Source organism: Oncorhynchus mykiss, chromosome 6 (assembly GCF_057628025.1).
Source record: "Oncorhynchus mykiss isolate SJ-2025 chromosome 6, ASM5762802v1, whole genome shotgun sequence".
In the NCBI taxonomy this organism is placed as follows: domain Eukaryota; kingdom Metazoa; phylum Chordata; class Actinopteri; order Salmoniformes; family Salmonidae; genus Oncorhynchus; species Oncorhynchus mykiss.
Genome location: NC_143027.1, coordinates 70,337,501 through 70,357,500, shown reverse-complemented (window position 1 = coordinate 70,357,500; position 20,000 = coordinate 70,337,501). Strand labels below are relative to the sequence as shown.

Below are 20,000 nucleotides of genomic sequence, written 5' to 3'. Positions count from 1 at the left end.
CAAAGATGTTTGGAGAAGAAGGGGGGGGATTAAGAGGAGAAAAGATGAGAGGAGGGGAGGGGGATAAGAGGAGAGAAGATGAGAGGAGAGAGGAGGGGAGGGGGATAAGAGGAGAGAATATGAGAGGAGAGAGGAGGGGAGGGGGGATAAGAGGAGAGAAGATGAGAGGAGTGAGGAGGGGAGGGGGATAAGAGGAGAGAAGATGAGAGGAGAGAGGAGGGGAGGGGGATAAGAGGAGAGATGATGAGAGGAGTGAGGAGGGGAGGGGGGATAAGAGGAGAGAAGATGAGAGGAGAGAGGAGGGGAGGGGGAGGGGGAGGGGGATAAGAGGAGAGAAGATGAGAGGAGAGAGGAGGGGAGGGGGGATAAGAGGAGAGAAGATGAGAGGAGTGAGGAGGGGAGGGGGATAAGAGGAGAGAAGATGAGAGGAGAGAGGAGGGGAGGGGGGATAAGAGGAGAGAAGATGAGAGGAGAGAGGAGGGGAGGGGGAGGGGGATAAGAGGAGAGAAGATGAGAGGAGAGAGGAGGGGAGGGGGGATAAGAGGAGAGAAGATGAGAGGAGAGAGGAGGGGAGGGGGAGGGGGATAAGAGGAGAGAAGATGAGAGGAGAGAGGAGGGGAGGGGGATAAGAGGAGAGAATATGAGAGGAGAGAGGAGGGGAGGGGGGATAAGAGGAGAGAAGATGAGAGGAGGGGAGGGGGATAAGAGGAGAGAAGATGAGAGGAGTGAGGAGGGGAGGGGGATAAGAGGAGAGAAGATGAGAGGAGAGAGGAGGGGAGGGAAGGGGATAAGAGGAGAGAAGATGAGAGGAGAGAGGAGGGGAGGGGGATAAGAGGAGAGAAGATGAGAGGAGTGAGGAGGGGAGGGGGATAAGAGGAGAGAAGATGAGAGGAGTGAGGAGGGGAGGGGGATAAGAGGAGAGAAGATGAGAGGAGTGAGGAGGGGAGGGGGGAGGGGATAAGAGGAGAGAAGATGAGAGGAGAGAGGAGGGGAGGGGGATAAGAGGAGAGAAGATGAGAGGAGTGAGGAGGGGAGGGGGATAAGAGGAGAGAAGATGAGAGGAGTGAGGAGGGGAGGGGGATAAGAGGAGAGAAGATGAGAGGAGTGAGGAGGGGAGGGGGATAAGAGGAGAGAAGATGAGAGGAGGGGAGGGGGATAAGAGGAGAGAAGATGAGAGGAGTGAGGAGGGGAGGGGGATAAGAGGAGAGAAGATGAGAGGAGAGAGGAGGGGAGGGGGATAAGAGGAGAGAAGATGAGAGGAGTGAGGAGGGGAGGGGGATAAGAGGAGAGAAGATGAGAGGAGTGAGGAGGGGAGGGGGATAAGAGGAGAGAAGATGAGAGGAGTGAGGAGGGGAGGGGGATAAGAGGAGAGAAGATGAGAGGAGTGAGGAGGGGAGGGGGATAAGAGGAGTGAAGATGAGAGGAGGGGTTAGAGGCTGCTACCAGCTCTTACAGTCTCATGTCAGAATTAGACGTTCATCCATGTTTCTCAAATGTGAAAATTTGTAGTGTTTAAGGTTGAGTTTAAGCATTAAATCAACATTTTTAAGGTTAGGGTTAAGATCAGGCATTAACTCCAAATTCTTAAGGTTAGGCATTAACTCTGAATGGTTCAGGTAAGGGTTAAGGTTTGGAATAGGCTCAAAACAAAAATATCAACAACAACTTTATATCGCTGGATTTTAACTTGCTAACGCCCATCCTCCATCCCCGTTCACAACATCGTTGCATAACTGAAACCTACTTGAAGTTAACAGCACTCACTGTTGCTCCTTGTGGCCGGTTTCCATGTCATCTCCCAACGGTTATCACAGGTGACCTGACAGGAGGACGAGGCAGAGGCAGTAGTGATATGTCGGAGAAATAGGAAGTGAGGCTGGGGCTGTAATAGTAAATGTCAAGAAGACTATCTGTCTCTCTGTCCTTTCCTCTGACCTCTTCTCTCTCTGTCTCTCTCTGTCTGTCTTCCTTTCCCCTCTCTAAGCACCTCATCAGTAGACGTCAATAATGTGCTCTGCCAGAACACAGCCTCAGTGTTCTATTCTGCATTGTATTGCAGCCAATCCTGTGGTTATCACTTATGGGTTTGAATATGTGTTCAAACTGCTCTTCGTGCATGGACGGTACTCTGTGGTGCGAACTACTTTGAGTGTGGACCATGCTGATCAAGTGTGCGTATGTGTGTCTGTGTGCGTGTGTGTGTGTTTGTGTGTGTGTGTGTGTGCGTGTCAGCCACCTCATGTATCAGCCAGCAGCTCCTCCACCCAAGGGAAATGAGCCAACCCATGCACAAGACCACCACACACACACACACACACACACACACACACACACACACACACACACACACACACACACACACACACACACACACACACACACACACACACACACACACACACACACACACACATATACACACACATATACACACACACACAAAGAAAGAAATCCCCAGCACCATTGCTTTTCAGAAGACAGGAGGTATATTGCCAGATGGTGAAGAGACAGGGAAATAGATGCTAGACACAGTGTTGAACACATGGACAGTATTGTTGTAGCCAGTCTGACTGTGTAGAGTGTCAGGCATTGCATATTGTTCATGGTTCAGTATGGTCGGGTCAGGCTTTAGAAGTGTGTGTGTGTTTTTGCATGAGGCTGAGCAAAGCCCTTTAGGGCAGAGGGCATATAGTATAACATCTGAAAGACACATACCTCCTGTACACACACACACCTTGGCTTCTAGCTGCTGCTGTGTGGAAACTGTCCCACGATGAGAGATCAGTGAGGGAGGGAGGATTCAAGGGTATGGGAGTGTGTGTGTGTGTGTGGGGGGGGGGGGTTTGTGGGATCCTGGTGGGGTTTATGTGTGGGTTTGGAGAGGAGGGCTGCATTGAGGTCTGGGGGTGGATGGATTATTGGAGGTGGGGGAGTGTAGGAGGAGGAGGAGGGGGAGGGTGATCACTTTTTCCAGAGACCTCTCCGAACATGTCATATCATCAGCATTTCCCCAGCAGCTCGCAGGGAGGGAAGGAACAAGGAAAGGAAAGAGGGAGGGAAAGAGAGAGGGGAGGTGGAGGGGGGGAACGCTTCTTCCGAAGGGGGCAGGCAGCCAACAACAACAGTGGACTCCAGTAGGTCGGTACAGGAAGAGAGGGGAGGGGGTGAGAGAGAGGAGAGAGAGGGAGGCTGATGTGTGTGCCTGGTGCTCCGGAGCGTTCCCGTCTGTTGTTCCTGAGCCAGAGGGCCTTCAGTAGGGGCTGGTCCCCCGGGAGTCATTAAAACACATTCCATTCCCATTATTCCACAATCCCCTTTACCAGCAGCGCCATCCCAGGATTTACCCAGCTTTTACAGATCATCCTCATTATTATTCTGTATTATTAGACATCTGCTGAGCTGTGTGTGTGTGTGTGTGTGTGTGTGTGTGTGTGTGTGTGTGTGTGTGTGTGTGTGTGTGTGTGTGTGTGTGTGTGTGTGTGTGTGTGTGTGTGTGCGTGCGTGCGTGCGTGCGTGCGTGCGTGTGTGTTTGTGTGTGATTGAGAAGAGGCAGTCAGGTCTTTCCCTGGGTTTGATGGGCTGTTGCTCCCCCTAATCCAGATTGATCCCAGTGTGTGTGTGCGTGTGACACCAGGTCTGCTAAAGTTTCAGTCCTTTTAAAACAGCTCACTTGGCCTGGGTCCAACATGACAAGGTTTTAACAAACTTATCTTTAACTTCTCTGCATTTTATGAATGAGTGTGCCGAGTTTTAGGGCTGGAGTGTGTGTGTGTGTGTGTGTGTGTGTGTGTGTGTGTGTGTGTGTGTGTGTGTGTGTGTGTGTGTGTGTGTGTGTGTGTGTGTGTGTGTGTGTGTGTGTGTATGTGTGTGTGTGTGTGTGTGTGTGTGTGTGTGTGTGTCTGTTCATGTGTGTGTGTGTGTGTGTCTGTTCATGTGTGTGTGTGTGTGTGCGTGTCTGTGTGAGTGAACAGTCATTTCCTGTATCCCAGATCACTGTTCTGTGACTCATAGTTGTTATAGAGAGTAGAGTGTTTCCTTAGAGACCACATCAGTAATGCTTTATCTCTGCCATGTTAATGCCACACAGATCTTTTACAGCCTGATAGCTCTTATTCATAATGTTCTCATGTCGAGACACACTCTTTAACTGTAATGTGATTTGAAGTGTGAGTTTTTTGAGTGTGAGGTGATATTTGTGCATGCTTGTATCTGTGTATTAAAGCTGCAATATGTAACTTTTTGGGTGACCTGGCCGAATTCACATGGAAAAGAGAGTTATAGATCTGTCATTCTCAATTAAAGCAAGTCTAAGAAGTGGTAGATCTCCTCTATGTCGCTATTTCTATGCTTAAGTTAAATTTTTGCTCTTTTACTTTCGGTTTTGTACACCAGCTTCAAACAGCTGAAAATATAATATATTGGGTTATTGAAAATATATTTTGCAAGGTTTAGATGGTAAAATGATTCTCTACACTATATTCCTTGTTTTGTCACATAATCTGAAATTAGAATAACTGTTAGAATTTTAGAAACCAGGAAATGGCAGTGAGATTTAATACGGTGCATTCTGAAATTATTCAGACACCTTGACTTTCTTCACATTACAGCCTTGTTCTAAAATTGATTAAATCGTTTTTTCCCCCCTCATCAATCCCCTCACAATACCCTATAATGACAAAGAGAAAACTGGTTTTTAGAAATGTTAGAAAATGTATATTTAAAAACAACTGAAATATCACATTTACAAAAGTATTAAGACCCTTTACTCAGTAATTTGTTGAAGCACCTTTGGTAGCGATTAGAGCCTTGAGTTTTCATGGGTATGACGCTACATGCTTGGCACACCTGTATTTGGGGAGTTTCTCCCATTGTTCTCTGAAAATCCCCTCAAGCTCTGTCAGGTTGGATGGGGAGTATTGCTGCACAGCTATTTTCAGAACTCTCCACAGATGTTTGATTGTGATCAAGTCCAGGCTCTGGCTGGGCCACTCAAGGACATTCAGAGGCTTTTTCTGAAGCCACTCCTGCATTGTCTTGTCTGTGTGCTTAGCGTCGTTGTCCTGCTGGAAGGTGAACCTTTGCCCCAGTCTGAGTTCCTGAGCACTCTGGAGCAGGTTTACATCAAGGATCTCTGTGTACTTTGCTCTGTTCATTTTTCCTTCAATCCTGACTAGTCTCCCAGTCCCTGCCGTGGAATAACATCCCCACAGCATGATGCTGCCACCACCATGCTTCACCGTAGGGCGAGTGCCAGATTTTCTCCAGACATCACTCTTGGCATTCAGGCCAAAGAGTTCAGTCTTGGTTTCATCAGACCAGATAATCTTGTTTCTCATGGTCTGAGAGTCCTTTAGGTGCCTATTGTCAAACTCCAAGTGGGCTATCATGTGCATTTTATTAAGGAATGGCTTCTGCCTGGCCACTCTACCATAAAGGCCTGATTGGTGGAGCGCTGCAGAGATGGTTGTCCTACTGGATGGTTCTTCCATCTCCACAGAGGAACTCTGAGCTCTGTCAGAGTAACCTTCGGGTTTTGGTCACCTCTCTGACCAAGGCCCTTCTCCCCCGAGTGCTCAGTTTGACCAGGAGGACAGTTCTAGGAAGAGTCTCGGTTGTTCCAAACTTCTTCCATTTAAGAATGATGTAGGCCACTGTGTTCTTGAGCACCTTCAATGCTGAAGACACATTTTGGTACCCTTCCACAGATCTGTGCCTCGACACAATCCTGTCTCTGAGTTCTACAGACAATTCCTTCGACCTCAAGGCTTGGTTTTGCTCTGACATGCACTATCAACTGTGAGGCCTTATATAGACAGGTGTGTGCCTTTCCAAATCATGTTAAATTATTTGAATTTCCCACAGGTGGACACAATCAAGTTGTAGAAACATCTCAAGGATGATAAATGGAAACAGGATGCACCTGAGCTCAACTTTGAGTCTCATAGCAAAGGGTCTGAATACTTATGTAAATAAGGTATTTCTGTTTTTTTAAACCTGTTTACACTTTGTCATTATGAGGTATTGTGTGTAGATTGATGAAGGGAAAAATAATTGAATCCATTTTAAAATAAGGCTGTGACGTAAAAATGTAAAAATGTCTGAAAACAAAATTCCCCTCTGACATTATGGGGTATTGTGTGTAGATCCGTCCAAGTTGTAACACAATAACATGTGGAAAAAGTCAAGGGGTCTGAATACTTTCAGAATGCACTGTATGTATGTACACTGTATGTATGTACGCTGTATGTATGTACACTGTATGTATGTACACTGTATGTATGTACGCTGTATGTATGTACACTGTATGTATGTACGCTGTATGTATGTACGCTGTATGTATGTACGCTGTATGTATGTACGCTGTATGTATGTACACTGTATGTATGTACGCTGTATGTATGTACGCTGTATGTATGTACGCTGTATGTATGTACACTGTATGTATGTACGCTGTATGTATGTACGCTGTATGTATGTACACTGTATGTATGTACGCTGTATGTATGTACGCTGTATGTATGTACACTGTATGTATGTACGCTGTATGTATGTACGCTGTATGTATGTACACTGTATGTATGTACACTGTATGTATGTACGCTGCATGTATGTACGCTGCATGTATGTTTGAGTTTATTTATTTTTATTTTTACAGGGACAGTGCACATTAATCAACGTTTCAGTAAAAGTGCTGGTTTTAGCCAGCCGGCTTATTTTCAACCACAGTCCCTGGGCAGGTTATTAAAAACAATTACAATATAGACAATAGCAACATAGAACAAGCAAGACATAGCAACATAGGACAAGCAAGACATAGCAACATAGGACAAGCAAGACATAGCATACAGACAGAGCAACATAGGACAAGCAAGACGTAGCAAACAGACAGAGCAACATAAAACAAAAAGCAGCAAGACAAAATTCATAAAAGTAACAAAGTGTTTCCACACCTCACAAGCTACAGACAACAGACAACATGGAAAGCGGCAACGCACAGCTAGGGACCATGTTCACAAATCTGATTTACCTTTAGCCATGTCTTCAAGCATTTTGTGAAAGTGTGATATGTGGTGCAGTTATGTGTGTCTGATGGCAGTGTATTCCAGACATGGGAAGCTCTCACAGAGAATGCAGATGTACACTGTATGTATGTACACTGTATGTATGTACGCTGTATGTATGTATGCTGTATGTATGTACGCTGTATGTGGGTACACTGTATGTATGTACGCTGTATGTATGTACGCTGTATGTGGGTACACTGTATGTATGTACGCTGTATGTGGGTACACTGTATGTATGTACGCTGTATGTGGGTACACTGTACGTATGTACGCTGTATGTATGTACGCTGTATGTGGGTACACTGTATGTATGTACGCTGTATGTATGTACGCTGTATGTATGTACGCTGTATGTGGGTACGCTGTATGTGGGTACACTGTATGTATGTACGCTGTATGTATGTACGCTGTATGTGGGTACACTGTATGCATGTACACTATGTATGTACGATGTATGTATGTACGCTGTATGTGGGTACACTGTATGTTGTATGTGGGTACACTGTATGTATGTACGCTGTATGTATGTACGCTGTATGTATGCACGCTGTATGTATGCACGCTGTATGTATGTACGCTGTATGTATGTACACTGTATGTATGTACACTGTATGTATGTACACTGTATGTATGTACGCTGTATGTATGTACGCTGTATGTATGTACACTGTATGTATGTACACTGTATGTATGTACACTGTATGTATGTACGCTGTATGTATGTACACTGTATGTATGTACGCTGTATGTATGTACGCTGTATGTATGTACGCTGTATGTATGTACACTGTATGTATGTACGCTGTATGTATGTACGCTGCATGTATGTACGCTGCATGTATGTTTGAGTTTATTTATTTTTATTTTTACAGGGACAGTGCACATTAATCAACGTTTCAGTAAAAGTGCCGGTTTTAGCCAGCCGGCTTATTTTCAACCACAGTCCCTGGGCAGGTTATTAAAAACAATTACAATATAGACAATAGCAACATAGAACAAGCAAGACATAGCAACATAGGACAAGCAAGACGTAGCATACAGACAGAGCAACATAAAACAAAAAGCAGCAAGACAAAATTCATAAAAGTAACAAAGTGTTTCCACACCTCACAAGCTACAGACAACAGACAACATGGAAAGCGACAACACACAGCTAGGGACCATGTTCACAAATCTGATTTACCTTTAGCCATGTCTTCAAGCATTTTGTGAAAGTGTGATATGTGGTGCAGTTATGTGTGTCTGATGGCAGTGTATTCCAGACATGGGAAGCTCTCACAGAGAATGCAGATGTACACTGTATGTATGTACACTGTATGTATGTACGCTGTATGTATGTATGCTGTATGTATGTACGCTGTATGTGGGTACACTGTATGTATGTACGCTGTATGTGGGTACACTGTATGTATGTACGCTGTATGTGGGTACACTGTATGTATGTACGCTGTATGTATGTACGCTGTATGTGGGTACACTGTATGTATGTACGCTGTATGTATGTACGCTGTATGTGGCTACACTGTATGCATGTACACTATGTATGTACGATGTATGTATGTACGCTGTATGTGGGTACACTGTATGTATGTACGCTGTATGTATGTACGCTGTATGTGGCTACACTGTATGCATGTACACTATGTATGTACGCTGTATGTGGGTACACTGTATGTATGTACGATGTATGTATGTACGCTGTATGTGGGTACACTGTATGTATGTACGCTGTATGTGGGTACACTGTATGTATGTACGCTGTATGTATGTACGCTGTATGTGGGTACACTGTATGTATGTACGCTGTATGTATGTACGCTGTATGTGGGTACACTGTATGCATGTACACTATGTATGTACGATGTATGTATGTACGCTGTATGTGGGTACACTGTATGTTGTATGTGGGTACACTGTATGTATGTACGCTGTATGTATGTACGCTGTATGTATGTACGCTGTATGTATGCACGCTGTATGTATGTACACTGTATGTATGTTCGCTGTATGTATGTACGCTGTATGTATGTACACTGTATGTATGTACGCTGCATGTATATACACTGTATGTATGTACACTGTATGTATGTACGCTGTATGTATGTACGCTGTATGTATGTACGCTGCATGTATGTACGCTGTATGTGGGTACACTGTATGTGGGTACACTGTATGTATGTATGCTGTATGTATGTACGCTGTATGTATGTACGCTGTATGTATGTACGCTGTATGTGGGTACACTGTATGTGGGTACACTGTATGTATGTACACTGTATGTATGTATGCTGTATGTATGTACACTGTATTTATGTACGCTGTATGTATGTACGCTGTATGTATGTACGCTGTATGTATGTACACTGTATGTATGTACAGTGCCTTTAGAAAGAATTCACACCCCTGGACTTTTTCCACATTTTATTGTGTTACAACTTGGATTTAAAATGTAGATTTTGTGTCACTGATCTACACACAATACCCCATAATGTCAGAGGGAAGTGTTGTTTTCAGACATTTTTACAAAGGAGTTAAAGATGAAAAGCTGCAATGTATTGAGTCAATAGGTATTCAACCCCTTTGTCACGGCAAGCCTCATTAAGTTCAGGAATGTTGCTTAAAAAGTCACATAACAAGTTGCATACATTCTGTGTCCAATAATAGTGGTTAACATGATTTTTGAATGACTACCTCATCTCTGTACTCCACACATACAATTATCTGTAAGGTCCCTCAGTCGAGTAGTGAATTTCAAGCACAGATTGAACCACAAAGACCAGGGAGGTTTTCCAATGCCTCACAAAGAATGTACCATATTGTACCTATTGGTACATGGGTAAAAAATAAGAAGCAGATACTGAATATCTCTTTGACCATGGTGAAGTTATCAATTATGCTTTGGATTGTGTATCAATACACTCAGTGACTATCAAGATACAGGTGTCCTTCCTAACTCAGTTGCTGGTGAGGAAGGAAACCGCTCAGGGATTTCATCATGATTCCAATGGTGACTTTAAAACAGTCACAGAGTTTAATGGCTGTGATAGGAGAATGAGGATGGATCAATAACATTGTAATTACTTAATAGTTGACAGAGTGAAATAAGGAAGCCTGTACCGAAGAAAAATATTCCAAAACATGTATCCTGTTTGCAATAAGACATTAAAGTAATACTACAAAAATTGCAAAGAAATGCATAATTTGTCCTGAATACAAAGTGTCATGTTTTGGCCAAATCCAACACAACACATCACTGAGTACCACTCTTCATATGTCAAGCATGGTGGTGGCTGCATCATGTTATAGATATGCTTGTTATTGGCCATGGAGTATTTTGGGGGTAAAAATAAACGCAATAGGGCTAAGCACAGGAGTTTTCTAGTTACAGTTTTGATTTAAATCAGCTTGAAAATCTATGGCAAGACTTGAAAATGTCTGTCTTGTAATGATCAACAACCAAATATACAGAGCTTAAAGAATTTTTAAAAGAATAATGGGGAAAATAATGTACAATCCAGGTGTGCAAAGCTCTTAGAGACTTACCCAGAAAGACTCACAGCTGTATTCACTGCCAAAAGTGATTCTAACATGTATTGACATAGGAGGATGAGTACTAATGTAATCAAAATATATGACTGTTTTATTTTCTATTATCTTCCACTTTGACATTATACAGATGATTTTGTGTAGAATGTTGGGAAAAAAATACAGTTAAATAAATGTTAATCCCACTTTGTAACGCAATAAAATGTGTAAAAAGTCAAGGGGTGTGAATACTTTCTGAAGGCACTGTATGGATACATGTGTTGGTGTGTGAAATACGCAATGCCATTGGCAGCAGTGTTTTTCAATGACAGATATCTGCAGAAAGAAGAGTGCGAGAGAGAGGGGGAGGGAGGGATAGATAGAGAGAGAGAAAAAGTGAGAGAGAGAGAGAGAAAGTGAGAGAGTGAGAGAGCGAGAGAGAAAGTGAGAGAGAGAGCGAGAGAGAGAGAGAGAGAGAGAGAGAGAGAGAGAGAGAGAAAGTGAGAGAGAGAGTTGTTTCTGTTCTGTGTCTCTCCTCTTCTGTACAACATCTGCTGTGGTGAACAGGTGTTGCAGAGCTCCAGCTCCCCAGGCTCCGCTCCGCTGTCTGATGGCCCAGCAGGGGAACACCTACAGAGGCTTTTATTGGTTGTCTTCCACCCCCTTCCCCTTCTCCCTACTTCTCTCGCTCTCTCTCTCTCTCTCACTTTCTCTCTCTCTCTCTCTCTCTCTCTCTCTCTCTCTCTCTCTCTCTCTCTCTCACACACTTTCTCTCTCTCTCTCTCTCACACTTTCTCTCTCTCTCTCTCTCTCGCTCTCTCTCACTTTCTCTCTCTCTCTCTCTCTCTCTTGCACTTTCCCCTCTTTCTGTCTTTCTTTCTCTTACCTACTCCTCACCCCTTCTTGTTCTCCCACCTTTCTTTATTTCTCTCTCTCTTTCCCTTCCCTGTCTCTCCTTCTGCTCTCCTCTCTGGTGGTCACAGTGACCTGTGGATGGAGAAATGCTGTAGAGGCATGTCAAGGTCTTGGAAGGGGGAATATCCCAGGGTTTAGGAGGGGTCTGATGAGTGACAGGTACAGGTGAATGAGGGCCGGAGTGGTGGGCTGGGTCATGATTGTGTCAATGACCCCCTAACCCCCCACACGCGCACACACACGCACACTGACACACACACCCACCACCTCCTTGGCTCCAACAGAGTTAGACTTCTTAGGGGTTTAGGGGTTAGAGGTCAAACACAGCTGTAGAGAAGGGGGAGAGAGAGAAGCAACCTCACACACTTGCATCCCTGCACTGATATCACCACTATGTACTACCAATACAATACTAGCTTTCCTACGGCCTATGCTGTTCATTTGACAGATTTGTTCTGTTTTCTGTTTTTGTGCAATGCATTGATCCAATTTGTGCATGGACGGTCTAAAACGCTGTAGTCTTTGTTTATCCGTAATGACTTGTTCAGTAACCCCCCCTCTCTAGTTATCCCAGTCAGCAATCCTGCAGTGTAACAGTAATGTAGGCTCAGGACACTTATACAAGGCTGCTGGATCTCTCTCTGTTCTCCCTAACTGGCATTGCATCAGCTGGAGTTTGAATGTTTGTGTTTTCTATTCTAGGGAACACATTCCTCCACACAACCTTTCACCCCTGCTGGGAGTCAAGAGATCCTGGAAAAATAAACAAATCAATAAACGACTTGAAGAAAGTCTGGCCTCCTGGGCCAAAGGGTTTCTCTCTCTCTCTCTTTCTCTCTCTCTCCCTCTCAACCCGTGGTGTGTGTTGACATTTTTCTCCTGTTGATAGCATTTGCCCCAAAGGAACACATTTGTTTATTTAAAAGAAATATTTGGACATTCATTATCTTCGTCCAATGTTTAAAAAAACAGTGTCACACAGTTCACACAGTATCTCTTCTAGAGCTGTGTATGTACATACTAAGACAGTTCACACAGTATCTCTTCTAGAGCTGTGTATGTACATACTAAGACAGTTCACACAGTATCTCTTCTAGAGCTGTGTATGTACATACTAAGACAGTACACACAGTATATCTTCTAGAGCTGTGTATGTACATACTAAGACAGTTCACACAGTATATCTTCTAGAGCTGTGTATGTACATACTAAGACAGTACACACAGTATCTCTTCTAGAGCTGTGTATGTACATACTAAGACTGTTACGGTGAGTGAATGAGGACCCAAAAGCGAACTAACTTAAACAGAGCTTCTTTAATAACCAAACTGTGGTAGGCTCAGATAGACCGGCAGATTCCGACAGGACAGGACAAGGTTACAGCAAACATGACGATAGTCTGGCTCAGGCATGAAACACAACAAACAAGAATCCGACAAGGACAGGAACAGAAACAGAGAGAGATATAGGGACCTAATCAGAGGGAAAAAGGGAACAGGTGGGAAACGGGGTGAATGGGTAGTCAGAGGAGACAAGGAACAGCTGGGGGAAAGCGGGGGAGAAAAGGTAACCTAATACGACCAGCAGAGGGAGACAGGGTGAAAGGAAAGGACAGAAAGACACAACATGACAATACATGACAGTACCCCCCCACTCACCGAGCGCCTCCTGGCGCACTCGAGGAGGAAACCTGGCGGCAACGGAGGAAATCCTCGATCAGCGCACGGTCCAGCACGTCCCGAGAGGGAACCCAACTCCTCTCCTCAGGACCGTACCCCTCCCAATCAACGAGGTACTGGTGACCACGGCCCCGAGGACGCATGTCCAAAATCCTGCGGACCCTGTAGATGGGTGCGCCCTCGACAAGGATGGGGGGGGGGGGGGGGGAAGACGAGCGGGGGCGCGAAGAACGGGCTTAATACAGGAGACATGGAAGACCGGGTGGACGCGACGAAGGTATCGCGGAAGAAGAAGTCGAACTGCGACAGGATTAATGACCCGAGAAATACGGAACGGACCAATGAACCGCGGGGTCAACTTGCGAGAAGCCGTCTTAAGGGGAAGGTTCTGAGTGGAGAGCCAAACTCTCTGACCGCGACAATATCTAGGACTCTTAGTTCTACGCTTATTAGCAGCCCTCACAGTCTGCGTCCTATAACGGCAAAGTGCAGACCTGACCCTCTTCCAGGTGCGCTCGCAACGTTGGACAAAAGCCTGAGCGGAGGGGACGCTGGACTCGGCGAACTGAGATGAGAACAGCGGAGGCTGGTACCCGAGGCTACTCTGAAAAGGAGATAGCCCGGTCGCAGACGAAGGAAGCGAGTTGTGGGCGTATTCTGCCCAGGGGAGCTGTTCTGACCAAGACGCAGGGTTGCGAAAAGAAAGACTGCGTAAGATGCGACCAATAGTCTGATTGGCCCGTTCTGCTTGACCGTTAGACTGGGGGTGAAAGCCGGAAGAGAGACTGACGGAAGCCCCAATCAAACGGCAAAACTCCCTCCAAAATTGAGACGTGAATTGCGGACCTCTGTCCGAAACGACGTCTGACGGAAGGCCATGAATTCTGAAAACATTCTCGATGATGATTTGTGCCGTCTCTTTAGCAGAAGGAAGCTTAGCAAGGGGAATGAAATGAGCCGCCTTAGAGAACCTATCGACAACCGTAAGAATAACAGTCTTCCCCGCTGACGAAGGCAGTCCGGTGACAAAATCTAAGGCGATGTGAGACCACGGTCGAGAGGGAATGGGAAGCGGCCTGAGACGGCCGGCAGGAGGGGAGTTACCGGACTTAGTCTGCGCGCAGACCGAACAAGCAGCCACGAAACGACGCGTGTCATGCTCCCGGGTGGGCCACCAAAAACGCTGGCGAATGGAAGCAAGCGTACCCCGAACGCCAGGGTGGCCGGCTAACTTGGCAGAGTGAGCCCACTGAAGAACGGCCAGACGAGTAGGAACGGGAACGAAAAGAAGGTTCCTAGGACAAGCGCGCGGCGACGGAGTGTGAGTGAGCGCTTGCTTTACCTGCCTCTCAATTCCCCAGACAGTCAACCCGACAACACGCCCCTCAGGGAGAATCCCCTCGGGGTCAGTGGAGGCTACTGAAGAACTGAAGAGACGAGATAAAGCATCAGGCTTGGTGTTCTTAGAGCCCGGACGATAAGAAATCACGAACTCGAAACGAGCGAAAAACAGCGCCCAACGCGCCTGACGCGCATTAAGTCGTTTGGCAGAACGGATGTACTCAAGGTTCCTATGGTCAGTCCAAACGACAAAAGGAACGGTCGCCCCCTCCAACCACTGTCGCCATTCGCCTAGGGCTAACCGGATGGCGAGCAGTTCGCGGTTTCCCACATCATAGTTACGTTCCGACGGCGACAGGCGATGAGAAAAATACGCGCATGGGTGGACCTTGTCGTCAGAGAGGGAGCGCTGAGAAAGAATGGCTCCCACGCCCACCTCTGACGCGTCAACCTCGACAACGAACTGTCTAGAGACGTCAGGTGTAACAAGGATAGGAGCGGATGTAAAACGATTCTTGAGGAGATCAAAAGCTCCCTGGGCGGAAACGGACCACTTAAAGCACGTCTTGACAGAAGTAAGGGCTGTGAGAGGAGCTGCCACCTGACCGAAATTACGGATGAAACGACGATAGAAGTTCGCGAAGCCGAGAAAGCGCTGCAGCTCGACGCGTGACTTAGGGGCGGGCCAATCAATGACAGCTTGGACCTTAGCGGGATCCATCTTAATGCCTTCAGCGGAAATAACAGAACCGAGAAATGTGACGGAGGAGGCATGAAAAGTGCACTTCTCAGCCTTCACAAAAAGACAATTCTCTAAAAGGCGCTGGAGGACACGTCGAACGTGCTGAAGATGAATCTGGAGTGACGGTGAAAAAATCAGGATATCGTCAAGGTAAACGAAAACAAAGATGTTCAGCATGTCTCTCAGGACATCATTGACTAATGCCTGAAAGACAGCTGGAGCGTTAGCGAGGCCGAAAGGAAGAACCCGGTATTCAAAGTGCCCTAACGGAGTGTTAAACGCCGTCTTCCACTCGTCCCCCTCCCTGATGCGCACGAGATGGTAAGCGTTACGAAGGTCCAACTTAGTGAAAAACCTGGCTCCCTGCAGGATCTCGAAGGCTGAAGACATAAGAGGAAGCAGATAACGATTCTTAACTGTTATGTCATTCAGCCCTCGATAATCTATGCAGGGGCGCAGAGACCCGTCCTTCTTCTTGACAAAAAAAAACCCCGCTCCGGCGGGAGAGGAGGAGGGGACTATGGTACCGGCGTCAAGAGCTACAGACAAATAATCCTCGAGAGCCTTACGTTCGGGAGCCGACAGAGAGTATAGTCTACCCCGGGGGGGAGTGGTTCCCGGAAGGAGATCAATACTACAATCATACGACCGGTGTGGAGGAAGAGAGGTGGCCCTGGACCGACTGAACACCGTGCGCAGATCGTGATATTCCTCCGGCACCCCTGTCAAATCACCAGGCTCCTCCTGTGAAGAAGAGACAGAGGAAACAGGAGGGATAGCAGACATTAAACACTTCACATGACAAGAGACGTTCCAGGAGAGGATAGAATTACTAGACCAATTAATGGAAGGATTATGACAAACTAGCCAGGGATGGCCCAAAACAACAGGTGTAAAAGGTGAACGAAAAATCAAAAAAGAAATGGTTTCGCTATGATTACCAGAAACAGTGAGGGTTAACGGTAGCGTCTCACGCTGAATCCTGGGGAGAGGACTACCATCCAGGGCGAACAAGGCCGTGGACTCCCTTAACTGTCTGAGAGGAATGTCATGTTCCCGAGCCCAGGTCTCGTCCATAAAACAGCCCTCCGCCCCAGAGTCTATTAAGGCACTGCAGGAAGCTGACGAACCGGTCCAGCGTAGATGGACCGACAAGGTAGTGCAGGATCTTGAAGGAGAGACAGGAGTAGTAGCGCTCACCAGTAGCCCTCCGCTTACTGATGAGCTCTGGCTTTTACTGGACATGAAGTGACAAAATGACCAGCAGAACCGCAATAGAGACAGAGGCGGTTGGTGATTCTCCGTTCCCTCTCCTTAGTCGAGATGCGGATACCTCCCAGCTGCATAGGCTCAGCTCCCGAGCCGGCAGAGGAAGATGGTAGTGATGCGGAGAGGGGGGCAACGGAGAACGCGAGCTCCTTTCCACGAGCTCGGTGACGAAGATCAACCCGTCGCTCAATGCGAATAGCGAGTTCAATCAGGGAATCCACGCTGGAAGGGACCTCCCGGGAGAGAATCTCATCCTTTACCTCTGCGCGGAGACCCTCCAGAAAACGAGCGAGCAAAGCCGGCTCGTTCCAGCCACTGGAGGCAGCAAGAGTGCGAAACTCAATAGAGTAGTCTGTTATGGATCGATTACCTTGACATAGGGAAGACAGGGCCCTGGAAGCCTCCTCCCCAAAAACAGATCGATCAAAAACCCGTATCATCTCCTCCTTAAAGTCCTGATACTGGTTAGTACACTCAGCCCTTGCCTCCCAGATTGCCGTGCCCCACTCACGAGCCCGTCCAATAAGGAGAGATATGACGTAGGCGACACGAGCAGTGCTCCTGGAGTAAGTGTTGGGCTGGAGAGAAAACACAATATCACACTGGGTGAGGAACGAGCGGCATTCAGTGGGCTCCCCAGAGTAACACGGCGGGTTATTGATTCTGGGCTCCGGAGATTCGAAAGCCCTGGAAGTGGCCGGTGGATCGAGGCGGAGATGGTGAACCTGTTCTGTGAGGTTGGAGACTTGGGTGGCCAGGGTCTCAACGGCATGTCGAGCAGCAGACAATTCCTGCTCGTGTCTGCCTAGCATCGCTCCCTGGATCTCGACGGCTGAGTGGAGAGGATCCGAAGTCGCTGGGTCCATTCTTGGTCGGATTCTTCTGTTACGGTGAGTGAATGAGGACCCAAAAGCGAACTAACTTAAACAGAGCTTCTTTAATAACCAAACTGTGGTAGGCTCAGATAGACCGGCAGATTCCGACAGGACAGGACAAGGTTACAGCAAACATGACGATAGTCTGGCTCAGGCATGAAACACAACAAACAAGAATCCGACAAGGACAGGAACAGAAACAGAGAGAGATATAGGGACCTAATCAGAGGGAAAAAGGGAACAGGTGGGAAACGGGGTGAATGGGTAGTCAGAGGAGACAAGGAACAGCTGGGGGAAAGCGGGGGAGAAAAGGTAACCTAATACGACCAGCAGAGGGAGACAGGGTGAAAGGAAAGGACAGAAAGACACAACATGACAATACATGACAAAGACAGTACACACAGTATATCTTCTAGAGCTGTGTATGTACATACTAAGACAGTTCACACAGTATCTCTTCTAGAGCTGTGTATGTACATACTAAGACAGTTCACACAGTATCTCTTCTAGAGCTGTGTATGTACATACTAAGACAGTTCACTCTCTTCTAGAGCTGTGTATGTACATACTAAGACAGTTCACACAGTATATCTTCTAGAGCTGTGTATGTACATACTAAGACAGTTCACACAGTATCTCTTCTAGAGCTGTGTATGTACATACTAAGACAGTTCACTCTCTTCTAGAGCTGTGTATGTACATACTAAGACAGTTCACACAGTATATCTTCTAGAGCTGTGTATGTACATACTAAGACAGTTCACTCTCTTCTAGAGCTGTGTATGTACATACTAAGACAGTTCACTCTCTTCTAGAGCTGTGTATGTACATACTAAGACAGTTCACACAATATCTCTTCTAGAGCAGTGTATGTACATACTAAGACAGTTCACTCTCTTTTAGAGCTGTGTATGTACACACTAAGACAGTTCACTCTCTTCTAGAGCTGTGTATGTACATACTAAGACAGTTCACACAGTATCTCTTCTAGAGCTGTGTATGTACATACTAAGACAGTTCACTCTCTTCTAGAGCTGTGTATGTACATACTAAGACAGTTCACACAGTATCTCTTCTAGAGCTGTGTATGTACATACTAAGACAGTTCACTCTCTTCTAGAGCTGTGTATGTATATACTAAGACAGTTCACACAGTATCTCTTCTAGAGCGGTGTATGTACATACTAAGACAGTTCACTCTCTTCTAGAGCTGTGTATGTACATACTAAGACAGTTCACTCTCTTCTAGAGCTGTGTATGTACATACTAAGACAGTTCACACAGTATCTCTTCTAGAGCTGTGTATGTGCATACTAAGACAGTTCACTCTCTTCTAGAGCTGTGTATGTACATACTAAGACAGTTCACTCTCTTCTAGAGCTGTGTATGTACATACTAAGACAGTTCACTCTCTTCTAGAGTTGTGTATGTGCATACTAAGACAGTTCACTCTCTTCTAGAGCTGTGTATGTACATACTAAGACAGTTCACACAGTTCATCTTCTAGAGCTGTGTATGTACATACTAAGACAGTACACAATATCTCTTCTAGAGCTGTGTATGTACGTACTAAGACAGTTCACTCTCTTCTAGAGCTGTGTATGTGCATACTAAGACAGTTCACTCTCTTCTAGAGCTGTGTATGTACATACTAAGACAGATCACACAGTTCATCTTCTAGAGCTGTGTATGTACATACTAAGACAGTTCACACAATATCTCTTCTAGAGCTGTGTATGTACATACTAAGACAGTTCACTCTCTTCTAGAGCTGTGTATGTACATACTAAGACAGTTCACTCTCTTCTAGAGCTGTGTACGTACATACTAAGACAGGTCACTCTATTCTAGAGCTGTGTACGTACATACTAAGACAGGTCACTCCTCTCTCAACCCCAGTGCTGACTGCCCATCTGGGATGTAACCTTTGACTTAATGGTTGGTGTACTTCCTGTGTCACCTTCCTGCACTGGCACGTACAGATTGACTTCCTGCCTGACAGGATGTGGAGGTGGCAGCAGGGCAGGCAAGCAGTCACACACACACACACACACACACACACACACACACACAAGCACACAAACATACACACACACACACACACACACACACACACACACACACACACACACACACACACACACACACACACACACACAAGCACACAAACATACACACACACACACACACACACACAGAGAGAGAGACAGAGAGACAGTCACACACTGGATGGAATGGAAAACAGAGGGCTAGGGAGAGAACACTCTCTAACGTTATCTCTCCATGTCTCCTGCTCACTCTCTCTCACTATTTTTGGATACATTTTCCATACCTTTCTCTTTATATATCCTTTCTGCTTCCTCACTCTTATCATTTCTCCATCCTCTTACTCCTACTGATCATCTCTCTTTCTTTTAAGTGTCATCTCAGTCTCCTCCCTCTCTCTTCTCAGTAAATGGAAGATGTGCCTGTTTGAATCGCTCCCATTGTTTTATTTGATTTCTTACTGGTTTCCCGGCCACAGTCAATGGAATGCTTTAAATTAAACATCTGGCCTAAAGTAGACGGCTCATTTTTTTTTTATCTCTCT

The 20,000-nt window shown here is 46.0% G+C and overlaps 1 protein-coding gene across 1 annotated transcript in view; it reads right to left on the bottom strand.

The window, feature by feature from the left end:
* Nucleotides 1-2,213, bottom strand: part of LOC110526485 (CBY1-interacting BAR domain-containing protein 2) — a 17,883-nt gene extending 15,670 nt beyond the window's left edge. The window contains exon 1 of the mRNA XM_090238750.1: nt 1,765-2,213. The gene's annotated coding sequence lies outside the window, so the exon portion shown is untranslated. The remainder of the gene's footprint in view (nt 1-1,764) is intronic.
* Between the last annotated feature and the right edge of the window lie 17,787 nt (nt 2,214-20,000).